The sequence below is a fragment of the Bufo gargarizans genome, chromosome 3, assembly GCF_014858855.1.
Source record: "Bufo gargarizans isolate SCDJY-AF-19 chromosome 3, ASM1485885v1, whole genome shotgun sequence".
Classification (NCBI taxonomy): domain Eukaryota; kingdom Metazoa; phylum Chordata; class Amphibia; order Anura; family Bufonidae; genus Bufo; species Bufo gargarizans.
Window position 1 is genome coordinate 397,367,670 of NC_058082.1, and position 12,508 is coordinate 397,380,177.

The following is a 12,508-nucleotide window of genomic DNA, read 5'->3' on the forward strand; positions in this document are numbered from 1 at the left end:
GGCAGACGGATCACATCCTGGAAAGACACCTGGAAAAGCTGAGCAACGGGGTAGTGTTTAAAGAGAGTAACGGGATGATCACCAAAGTTGATTAAACGAACAGGCACTTTACCTTGAGACACGGTCACCATGCTCTTGGCTGTCCGTACGAAAGGATGATCCTTAATAGGAATAGGTTCCACTAGGGCTTGATAGTCCTGGCCCTGGATCCCTAATACAGCACGGCACCACAGGATGATCTGGGAATTTGGAGGCAAAACCACCGGCCGGTTATCCCGGATCCGGACAGTGCAAATTTCTCCTTTCTTGTTGGCGAACCTTTGTTGAGCGCACAGCACGCTAATAGTTTTCTGAATAACTCTTCTGGAAGCAGGTGAGGCGGATGATATGTTTTGATTCAATGCTTCAAGCACTTCGGAGTAACAATTTTAAGAACATTCCTAAGTCCCTAAGATCACAGGGTGTCCTCCTTTACCTCCGGCTTGCACCACAATCACGCCTTGCTGTGGCAGGGTGGCTTCTCCCACCTGAAGAGTAGGTTCCCAATACCCATGCACTTTCACTGGCTTACCGTTGCTAGCAATAATATCTAGCCAGGACTCTGGTGGCTGGGTGAGGAGACTTGGATCCCAGAACTTGCCAAAGGCAGGCCATTGAATGGTGGTGACCTGTGACCCAGTCTCTAACAGGGCCTCAAAGGGTATCCCGTTGATACATATATTAATTTTCGGACGGGATCCCACATACTTAGGCATCCATTTTGGATCCTTTGGACCTTCTGTTCTACCTCCCGAGGGGCGGTCCTCTGCCTCAGGGGTTATTCGTTTAACTGCCAGCACATGGATTCAGTATGTCCATATTTCTTGCAGTGATGGCAGACAGGCTGTTTTCTACTTCTGGGCCGGTACTTCGGTCGCCCATCAGGCTCTTTTGGATACACATCTCCATATGCAGGTGGGGGCCTTGGAGGAAAAGGACCTTCATCTTCTAGTAACAATGGCCTCTCCCACTCCTCTATCTTCTTGCACACCTTCTCTAGACTTAGAGTAAGATAGTTCACTTGCTCCATTAGTGCTGCCACTACATCTGTGACTGGAGCTTGGGTGGCTTGACCGACTCCTGCAGACCCCATATTAACAGTCTTTGGCTGACAAGCCTGGGGTTCAGGGAAGGTTGCTGGCCCTGGAGCCGGGTTCTGGCCTAGGATGCTGATGGCCAATTCTTTAAAATCCAAGAATGTACAGTGAGGGTGTTGAGCTGACAACATCCGTAGCTGGCCCTTTAAATGCTCAGTACTTATGCCTGCAATGAATTGCTCCCTAAGAGTCCGGTCCTGGTCCTCAGCTTCTTTAGGATCCACTTGGACTACAGCTCTCAGCGTCTCCTGTAAGGACAGAGCAAAATCACGGAGCGACTCTCCAGGCTGCTGCTTTATGCTGAAGAAACGCATTTTAACTTCTGACACTGTTCTGGCTTCAAACGTGGTGCCCAAACGTTCAAAGATCTGTTCCAGGCTATTTTTCTCAGAACGGGGCCATGACATTACTTCCCTGCGGGCGGCCCCTTCTAACTGAGCTAAGAGGATCTCCATTTGCTGCTCAGCATTGATGGGATAAAGCCGGAACAAAGCCAGTATCTGTTCCCTAAAGTCTTTTAACTTGTGGGCTTCCCCTGAATAATGTGGGAACCAGGGGGCCCCGAAATAGTACGGCATGGTGAGCGGCATCAGGCTTGGCGGTGCTGCGGCGGCAGGGGCCCCAGAGTCGGCTGCGGGTACTTCAGCAGGCACGACTGGGGCTGCCTGTGCGATTTCCTCGACCACGGACATGGCGTTGCTAGGTGGTTATGGCCCTTTAAATGTAGCGGAGCGGACCGGAGCGGCTATGGCAGTAACTTTACATTTTTTTTTTCAGACAAGTCTTTCACTACTAGCGGGGATCCCTCCGGTGCCTCGGCAGGGGTCAGGAAGCCTCCGGACAGGTAAGCGGAGAAGCCGGCAAAAGTTTTTAAAGTCGGTACTCACTCCGGTGGTGCTCGCTCCAAGTCTCGCGAGATGCGCAGCTACGGGTGTCGGACGTCCTGCGTACCACGTCAGCAGGTAGGTGCGGCCTCTCGTAGCTCCGGGACTCAGGTAGGCGGGGTTCTTCTTCCTGGTTGGCTGGGCGATGGCTCCGCCTGATTCTTTTCGCGCCAAAGTCCTCTTTTTCGCGCCAAACAGCTCCACGAGGCGCCCTTGTAATCCGATCAGGTTAAATGGGCAATATGGCTGTCTATTCACTGACAGCAAGCGGTGACTCAAATAAGCAGAAAACAGTCCAGATAGCACAACCTTCACACCGCAATTATTACAGTTCACTTTGGCCCAGCAATTTTCAATAAAACAATTGGGGCATGTCACTTTAAGACAATTTTCAGCACACAGTTTTTAAATCCGCTATGGCGCAGGAATATTCGGATCCTGTTCGTGACGCCAATTTATGCAACACGCCAGACCTGCAGGGTATGACGAAGTGAGGTCACGGTTATGGGCAATCGAGGGTACTCACTATATTTGAAGAACCCTGGGCGTGGCAGTGAAGGAGAGGTAGACACGGTTCCTCTGGGGCACGCTCTGTAGATAGGGACCAGGCCTGATGGTGGATGAGGTGCCCTGGATGTTACAGGTATTTTGTGTGCCTGGGGCAAGGTCCCTGTGGTATTCGTGACGCCAGTGCCTTTGGACGGTGGCACGCCGGTTGGTGGTTGGAATGATAAAGGTACACAAGTATATAGTGAACCAAACGTAACTTTACTGAACAATCCAACTTTGTACAGCAGGTAGTAGTAGTACAGTCTTTCAAACACAGTTCCACAAGGAGGCTTATTCACAAAATGGCAGGCAATATTCATGCAAGATACGCAGAGGGTAAACTTCACAAGCACTCAGCAGCAGGTTGTACCTTTCCTCAGAATCAATGTACAGTGTCCTTTCTAGAACTCCTGCTCTGGCTTTATCTCCCAAGGCCCGGATGCCTAAAGGGTGGCTTAAATCCTTGGTTACTATCTTCCTCAGGTATTAGATTCTTGCTGCACTTTTTAGTGTAATCTGCCCATCAGGGTTAATTAGCTTACCCTGGATCGCCTTCTCCTGTAAGGTGGATAACTGTAGGTTTCTCCCAGGATGTTGGATCCTGCGACTGGGGTGTCTCTACTGAGCTAATTCTAGCCTCAGGAGCTTCAGGTGGACGAAGTGACTCCTCTAGTCCCCTGGAATGAACTAACTCTTCCCTGCCTGGGCCTTCCTATATAAAACTAGGGCTCTCTAGCTCCCTCTAACGTCTGGGAGGCTAAACTACACCCTGACAGGCCCGACACCCAGATAATACAGGGAAAACAAACGCATGACATTTAATGCAATGGAACACATTAACCTGTGCAGTGCCCACCTTTACCTAGTGGGACACTACAAGGGTAGGGAAATCTCACGAAGTAGGGAAGTATAACATTACATCGGCCTTTGGTTAGCTCGCACAGGGCGCCTGAACACCTAAGGCCGGCCCTGGGTATGTACCTCTCACAATGAGATTTTAGGATGTTTTTAAAGATATCCCATTTTGTGGCTGTATTTTAATTTTTGAGGACTTTGTCCCAGTTAGTTCGGCCTATAGCCTCTCTTAGTTGGCTAAATTTAGCTTTTTTGAAGTTTGGTATTTTTGTTCCTCCCTGTAGAAACGCTCTTTTGAATGATAATTGGAAGGTTATTACTTTATGGTCACTATTTCCCAGGTGTCCCCCAACCTGCACGTCTGTTGTTCTGTCAGGCCTATTGGTTAATACTAAGTCCAGTATGGCCGTCCCTCTAGTCGGGTCCTGAACCAGTTGGGAGAGGTAATTGTCTTTGGTTATTGCCAAGAAGCTATTTCCCTTATGAGATATACAGGTTTCAGTTTCCCAGTCTATATCTGGGTATTATTATTGTCCATACTGCTTCCTTTGTTGCAAACACGGCTACCGCTGATGGATTGCAGGGTGGTCGTAACCATGGAAACGACCAGTGTATAATGTGATAGAAAAATAAATCTAGCCAGTGAAGAAAGCAATATGGACAATTACAATACATTAGTAAGTGCCTTGTATTAACTTTCTCTACATGATAAATGCTATTTGCTGAAGTGACAAAACCCCTAATGTTCTTGTTTGGGATCATAGTGGTATGACCAGTCTGTATTTCTCCTCCTGATTGGCTGAGGCTGACTGCAAGGAGTTATAGGTGAGACTGCTGGCCAGGGCCCTGTCTGGAGTCATCTTCCCTGTCTTCCACTACTGTACTGTGATACTGCTTTGTATGGAAGACAAATCTTTTGGAAACTTCGAAAGAAATTCCCTCCTCAATCTATTTGCATCAATTTGTATAATACATTCCCATAAAAATATATTTATAATGCTAAGTACTAAGGAGTCTTTAGTGCAGTGCTTTATAGTTCTTTTTCTTCTGGATGAGAACTAGTTTCATCTGTTTTGCAGCACTCCCTCTGGTGGCAAATTACAGAACTGTAGCTTGCAATGCAAAATATCTGTTTTTCCCCAGGAACAGTAGTTATTTAAATAGGTTAGCTGGGAGTATAAAGCTACATTCACACAACAGTGAAAAATGGCTATTAAAAACAGACACTCAATAGAGTTAAGAAATGCCCAGACAGGAAAGGGGCAGTTAAGTCCAGGAGGCTAGTGAGTGCAGTCTAGCCTGCCTGAGGTTCCTGAGCAAGAGTAGCTCAGAAGTTTTTTTACCAGGGGAAGAGTTACCTCCTGAGAAACCTGCAGTTCCCACAAAGTGCAGAGCAGAGCAGAGCAGAAGTGTTTCCAGCTGAACCAGAGAGCTGAAGGGCAGAAGGATTTACTTAATGCAAGAATATATATATATACCTGAGGAAGTTTCCCTAACCAAGGATAAAGCCAGCATTAGGGCATATGGGCCTTGGGATAAAGACAGAAAGGATTCTGAGGAAAAGTGCAGCCTGTAAGTGTTTTAACCCTCTGAGTATCTTGCAAGAACGTTGTGCCTGCCATTTGTGAAAGCCTGCCTGTAACAACCTGTTTGCATGTGGAACTGAACCCAGACTGTAAATAGTTGACTGTTTCCAGTTTTGGTTCACCACAACACTGTGTTCCTCAATTATTCCTATCATAAATCGGTGTGCCACCGTTACCGGCACTGGCGTCACGAATCTTAAAGGGATCTTGCCATCGGCACATTAAACCTGCAACACCCAGGGCACCTCACCTACCACCGGCCTGGTCCCTATACACAGAGAGTGTCCCAGAGGACCCCTGTGCCAGCCTCTCCATCACTGCTGTACGCCTGCCCAGGGTCTTTCAAGAAAACTGCGAGTAACCCAGAGCAACCCTCGTTTGCCTAAGTAACCATGACCTCACCATCGCAATACTCTGCAGGGCTGCGTACTGCACATGTGTCAGGCCCATCTACCAGGCATCAAGGTGGCTTCCGCAGATGGGTTCCGCAGATGGGTCCCTATACTAGTGTTAGGGACCCATCTGCGGAAGCCACCTTGACGCCTGGTAGATGGGCCCGACACATGTTTGAGCAAATATGTGCGCTAAGAGCTCCCATTAACTCATTTATAGTCTGTATTGTACCACTTTTATTTAGAATGACCCCCATTTCTTAGCTTTATTGTTTGTATGTATAATGGTGTGCAGCCATTTTGTTTTTTATAATTATGTTTGCTTCATGGATATGCACCTATGATTCTGAAGGTTCTAGTCTAAATTCTCTTGTGGTAAAAACAGACACTGTCAGTTTTTCATGGCCATTCTGCATCCATGTGTGCATTCATTCTCTGGCCATTTATCAGTTTTTAATGGCCATTGTGTATCCGTTTCTCATGGCTGTTAAAAACAATCATAAAAACAAATGAATGAATGTTGTTGTTTTTTTACATTCCAACTCCTGCAGTGCCCCTGCAGTGCCCCTCAGTATGTATTATACTTCCACAGTGCCCCCAGTATCTATAATACCCCCCCCCTGTAGTGCCCCCAGTGTCTATAATGCCCCCCCATAGTGGCCCAACTATATATAAGCACCCCAGTGTCCATGTATATATAATGCTTCAGCAGTTCTGGAGGTGGAAATAGGCTTATGGATAGACCCAAAGAATATTTCATGGCTGCTCGCAGTGGCGTACACAGATCTCATAGGGCCCAATAGCAAAACATAGCATGGGCCCCCTGCACCTAATTTTCCAGTGTACATGCGTCATTTACTCCCAGCCAATGCAGAACATGCACAATGTCCCAGATTTCAGTCAAATTTACATTTTTTTTTGTTAATCAAGCTAAACTGTATAAAAAAAATTGCTTTTGGCCTCACCCACTCTGTCCAACTTTAATGTCAGAAAAAGTAAAACAATGTGCTTCAAACATATGGCGTTCATTCTGAGCACCATATTTCTCAATGTAAAAAATGTGTGTGGGGGGGGGGGTTCAGTCAGCACAACCCTGTATGCAGGTGCACATTGCTATGGCGAAATACACATACAAATGCAAAAACACAAATACAATCGCACTCTGCAACCAGCACTCTGCCCTGCCTCTATACTGGATGTTGGATGAGGCATAAGTGTACATTTTGGCCAAAGCGTAATAAGCCACTCACCATGTCAAGGTCGCCTCTATGAGTGGTCCCTAACACTAGTTCCTACCTGTTATGGGCCATGACAGCCACACAAAGTCCAGGGAGCGCAGGTACAGCATGCACGCCATGTACACTCTGCTTTTAACCCCGTCCGGTGCCATATCAGCTTCCATCGGATCCAGGGATGCAAGTACCAACATGCATGCTGAGCCCACTATATACTTCTCCTGGAGCCAAATGGCTACTGGTAGGTGCTATATAAGCAGACTCAGTTTTATACTGACTTCAAAACCAGCCTCCAGGGCAGACTAACTGGTCAGGTGTGCATGACTGCATGGAGATCGCCACACCTCCAATATATACTACAAAGAAAAAAATGTGGGGGTTTCAGCCAGCACAACCCTCTATGCAGGTGCACATTGCTATGGCGAAATACACATACAAACGCAAAAACACAAATGCAATCACACTCTGCAACCAGCACTCTGCCCTGCCTCTATGCTGGATGTTGAATGAGGCATAAGTGTACATTTTGGCCAAAGCATAATAAGCCACTCACCACGTCAAGGTCGCCTCTATGAGTGGTCTCTAACACTAGTTCCTACCTGTTATGGGCCATGACAGCCACACAAAGTCCAGGGAGCGCAGATACAGCATGCATGCCAGGCACACTCTGCTTTTAACCCCGTCCGGTGCCATATCAGCTTCCATCTGATCCAGAGATGCAAGTACCAATATGCATGCTGAGCCCACTATATACTTTACACCAGAAAACTAGCAAAAATGTATAGATAAATCTCCTGCTTCTCTTCAATTACAAAGCTAGCTGGCTGCCTGCAGCAACTACTAGAGGAAGCTCAGGAAATAGGAATTAATACAGTTACTATGGAAGCTGTAATAATCTCTTTGCATTGAGCTCCTCCTAGTGGCGGCTGTGTGAAAATGCAGTGTTTTTACACAAGGAAGATGAGCAAGTTCTGTGTGGGCCCCCCTCCACCCAGGGCCCCATAGCAGTTGCTTAGTCTACCTCTATTGCAGGCAGTGGCATACATAGAGAAGTAAGGGCCCTGTAGCAAGGATCAAACCAGGCCCGCCACACAGGACAGAAGGGTTTCTGCCTAAACCATTTTTAATGACTCTCGGGACATTTTCCATGCCTCATTTGCTAAAAGTTGTTCCTTTAGAGGGTAGCGTCCTGGCCAGGTTTTCACCTCCAGTAGAAGTGGAGATAATCCCAACTAAGACTGGGCCCCATGGTTGATGGTCTGCTGCTATGGTAGTTACGCCGCTGATTGCAGGTACACCACTGGCTGTTCATTGTTCTGTTACCGCTCTTCTATAGTGACTCATGCTTAGGATTACGATTGTGGCCTGTGAGTGGATGCTTGTATAAATCAGGCTGCCACTCTGGTACTGCACCTGCTGTGGCAGAGTGCTTGTTGATACTGGTCATGTTCGCTTGCAGTTTAAGTGTACCTCCCGGGGTGGTGCTTGCTGTTAGCAGTAGGTCTGGACTGTGATGTCTCCCTCCTGGCGGTAAGTTAGTTGGTCTGCGACAGTGTCTTCTACAAGGCCTGGTCCCTCAGCAGCAGGGACTAGGTGTATCTCTAGTGAGAAAACCCCCTGTTGGCTCTTATGAGGTACTGTAATGTTCTATTCTTCCCATGCGGGATAGTGGTTCTCCTAGTGAGAAGGCTGAGGATCAGCTATTTTATCTGCCTTGTTTCCAACTCCCTCCCTCAGTAAATGCTAGTGGGGGCGCACATTAGCTGTAACTCTTTTGCAAGTCCGGTGGATGAGTGGGCAACTTTGATTGCATTGTCTACGTGTAGTTGCTCAGTGCATAAGCCACGTCACCACATTACCACAATGGTCATTCTGGATGGCCCTATACCCGTTCTAGTAGACATGGCTGCAGGTGGTCCTGTAAGCTTTTGGGGTCCACTTCTGGAAGTACTGAAACTTCATGCTCAACATCTCCACCATGTAAGAGGGCAAGCTCATCTCGTGTTAAGACCGCAGATGCTGATAGTGGCTCATTGAACTTGGTCCGTCTGCTGTATCTTTGACTAGTTCCCCTACTGTGGTCTGGTCCAACCAAGCTGTGAGGGCCATGGTTTCAGGGACAGTGGTGCATCTGTCCCTGCTGTGTGTCTGTTGAACATCCCTCTATCTCATCTGCTGTGAGTTGTCATGACTTTGGGCATTGGGTAATAGTGGGAATGATGGTAGAGACTCTTTGTTTAATTTATTTAAATATTTGTTGACACACCTCTGTTTAGTCCACAGCCTTTCTAGTGACATTCCTCGCATTAGGGACAGGTGTGGAAACACCAGTTTCTGCTTTGTTGTAACTCCTTTTATAGCGTGGCTCCTTGGGTTCTCATTTATCTGAAGACACAAGGAAATGATTTGGAAGAATGACTATATGGAAATGTGGTTCTTACTTTCTATAGCTTGAAGCCATGGCGGATACAGAGAGGCGTACAGAAGGGTGTTGAGTGTAAATAGTGGGCGGCTAAGACATTCAAGATGTTGGATACAAACTTTTGCAGTGCTTATTTGTGTGATCAGGGAGACATCCTGAGAAGTTTTTCTAATATTTGTCTATTTTGATACAATTTTTAACGTGTATCCGACTCACGCTGGAGCTATTTGGTGGCAATTCGATTAGTAATTTTGTAGGTGTGTGGCCTTGTGTCCAGTTATTGGTTGGGATTTGCAGACTATGGACACTTAGATATGGCTAATGATATAGCACAGGCCTGTTTCTTCCTTTAAGTTGAGCTCCACTGCTAGAGTTGCGCAGCCCACCATGGAAATGACAGGGCATAAACTGAGGGCTTGTTTGCTGTACAATGAGGGTCGCTGCCTTTTCTCTGCATGCTGTACATATATGCATGATTGCTCCTTCTCTTACGCTACCCATTCCACTTTGTGATGCAATAGGTAATCATGTTCCAGGGCCTGGCCCCAGATGCTACTGGCAGAGAGAATGCCATGGAAAAGATGGAGCTATAGCTTGCAATGTATCACAAGCAACAGGAAGTTTAGGATAGCCTTTTGATTTGGGTTTCATTATTCTATTTGTCCCTCAATCAGATTAAGTTTTCCACAGAATATGAAGTTGCACAGAATTTGACGCATGACTAGGGAAACACTGGAGAAAGAGGTGGCTTAAGGGAGGTCCTCTCACGTAATTGCCATTCCAAATTTTGTAGCTATTCTTATAACATTTGGTCCCTAAGAAGGAGCCTGGTAAGTTTAGGAAGATTCACCATTTGTCATAGCCAAAAAGGGGTTCTGTGAATGATGGTATTGATAAATATTCTACAGTAGGTAGGGGTATTCGGTTGGTGAGGGGGGCAGGCCAGGGTGCATTGTTGGCTAAGTCTTATAAGCTCGTTTGGTGCCAGTGCACGCGGACTGTTTCCATTTGCTTGTTTTGTCGCCTTGAAGGTTTGTTTTGTTATGACAAATGTTTGCCAATGGGTGTCTGGCAGTGCTGCATTACTTGGATGATTTTCTTTTTGTGGATTCAAACGGGTCTAAACAGTGTCGCTTTTAGTTGGATTTGTTCTGCTACTTTGCAGAACTGTTTGGCATCTCATAGCTTAATTTTTTTTTTATTTCATGGCTGTGTTGCTGGAAACTTTGAAAGTTTGGAGGGAATTCTTGCTGTCATTTAATGACCATTACTGTTTCATTTCCAAGTTTCTATTGCTGATTTGGCGTCTTACACCAATGTGGCTGATTCGAGTGGTTTTGTGGCAGATTTTAGTTTGGCGAGGTGTGTGGGTATCTGGCCTGAAGATTTGCGGGAGAAAAGTCCATGTAGGAATCTGACCCTATTAGAGCTGTTTCTAATTGTGGTTGCAGTTGAGTTTTGCGAGGAAAGTTTGGTGTGATAATGAGTGGTTCAGGCAGCTTTTGAGCCTGGTGCAAGCTTCAGTGGCTCCATCTACCTGGTCACAATGCAATAAGGTGTGGCAAACCTGTTTTCCACATGTGAATGCTTTGGGAGGTTTGCACGCCTTCTCTTAAATTGGACAGTGTTTTAAGCTATTTACTTTTACAGCTAAGACATCTTTTTTGGGGGTTGGCTAAGTAGCGCTGCGTCATTTGTCAGCATTGGCTTTTATTTTTCAGCTTTATGGCTGGGAGGACGCGACTAAGTCTGTTTTCAAATGCAAGGTTTTAAAAAAAAATTCAAACCAGCACCTGGATCTGAATAGTTTTGTAATTGCATGGAATTAAAACATTTTGTATATCTACTGAGTTATTCACTGAAATCTATCCATATAGCTTCCACCTGTTTGCTCTCTTGTAATTTCTCTGTCCTGCTCACTGAAATGAAAGCACATGGTCAGTTTAATCCTTCAACTTCACCAGGTGCAGTAGAAAGAACATGCCCCCTGAGACAGGTGAAATAAATCTAGCAGAGCAATGTGGAGATCTCTGGATCCATGGGAGGTACAGGGCTGGTTCTAAGTTTTTTTAGAAAGAGACTGTCATGTGCTATATGATATTAGACTTTTGCTTTTTGCATTGATCATGGGATAACCCCTTTAAGTATATGCCATTCCAAGATGGATGTTTTGGAAGGTGTTGTCAGATTTGGATCTTAATCCAAATCCAATGTATTTTTTGAATGCATTCATACCACATTTGCACTGTGATGATGGCTGGAGGGCTTGGTTTGGAACATAAGGGGGTCACTTACTATCAGAAATATGCCTATATTAGGCGTATTTCTGGTGCAAAGGTTCTTTGCTTCAAAATCTGCGACTTTCCCGGCTCACGCCAAGTCTAAACATGTGAGTGGGGAAGGGGATGGCACTGTCTTGTTCATCGTTTTCAGTGGTTAGCACTGGTGCCTTGCAGTACTGGGGAACTAGGTTCAAATCTGACCAAGGACATCTGCATGGAGTTTGTATGTCCTCCCCGTGTTTTAGTTGGTTTCCTCATACTCCAAAGGCATACTGATAGTGAGCTCCATTGGAGGCCCATCCATTATAAGTAGTAAATGTTACTTTCCTATTATGTCAGAATAGGAAGACTTATCTACATAATATCTTTAAATATATGGTTTGTTTAACAAAGAGATATTAGAAAGAGGCATATTACAGCTCTACATACATGATAAGATTGTGAAGTGATATGCCACGGTTTTTATATTTAGCTGGGCACACACACATGCTTATCTGTTCCAATGGAAAGATAATCAGTGAACTAATGTTAGAGGCACCCTGACCATTTTACTGGACTGTTGTGGTCTGCCATTGCTGTAAAAAGTACAGTTCACAAAACACAGCTTTATAACATGCTATTCTTTCCTGAAGATCACTTACTGGCTACTGCATATAATACAAAGCTCTTAAGTATTACATAAAAAGCATACTGGCCTTAATTCATCATTCTTTTTCTCTATTTAGACAACTGATACAATTATATAGTAAAACATGAAAACAAGATCAAACAAATCTGAGACCATTTAGATCTTTCCTATGGTGCCCCACTTTTTATGTATGCCAAATGGATGTTGCATGTTGACTTTATGTTGCTTATATTGCACCAACATACAGAACCAAACATACTGTAGGTTATCTCAATGCCTAGGACCCAACATTAAAATGAATTTTTGGGTCCCACCGTATGACTACATGCAAATGCTATGTGTTCACACAGAGGCAGACAGCAGCAGGGGGTTAAAGGGGTTCGTGGATGATTTTAAGAAAGGCAGGTCCCTGGGGAAAGAGACATCATGACCTGACTCTGTATCTACAAGCCATGTCAGCCATGTCTATAATAATAAACTGATTAGTTTGTTAAATAATCTACCAGTTTTTATATGGATGCCTAGACTGATTGAGATGC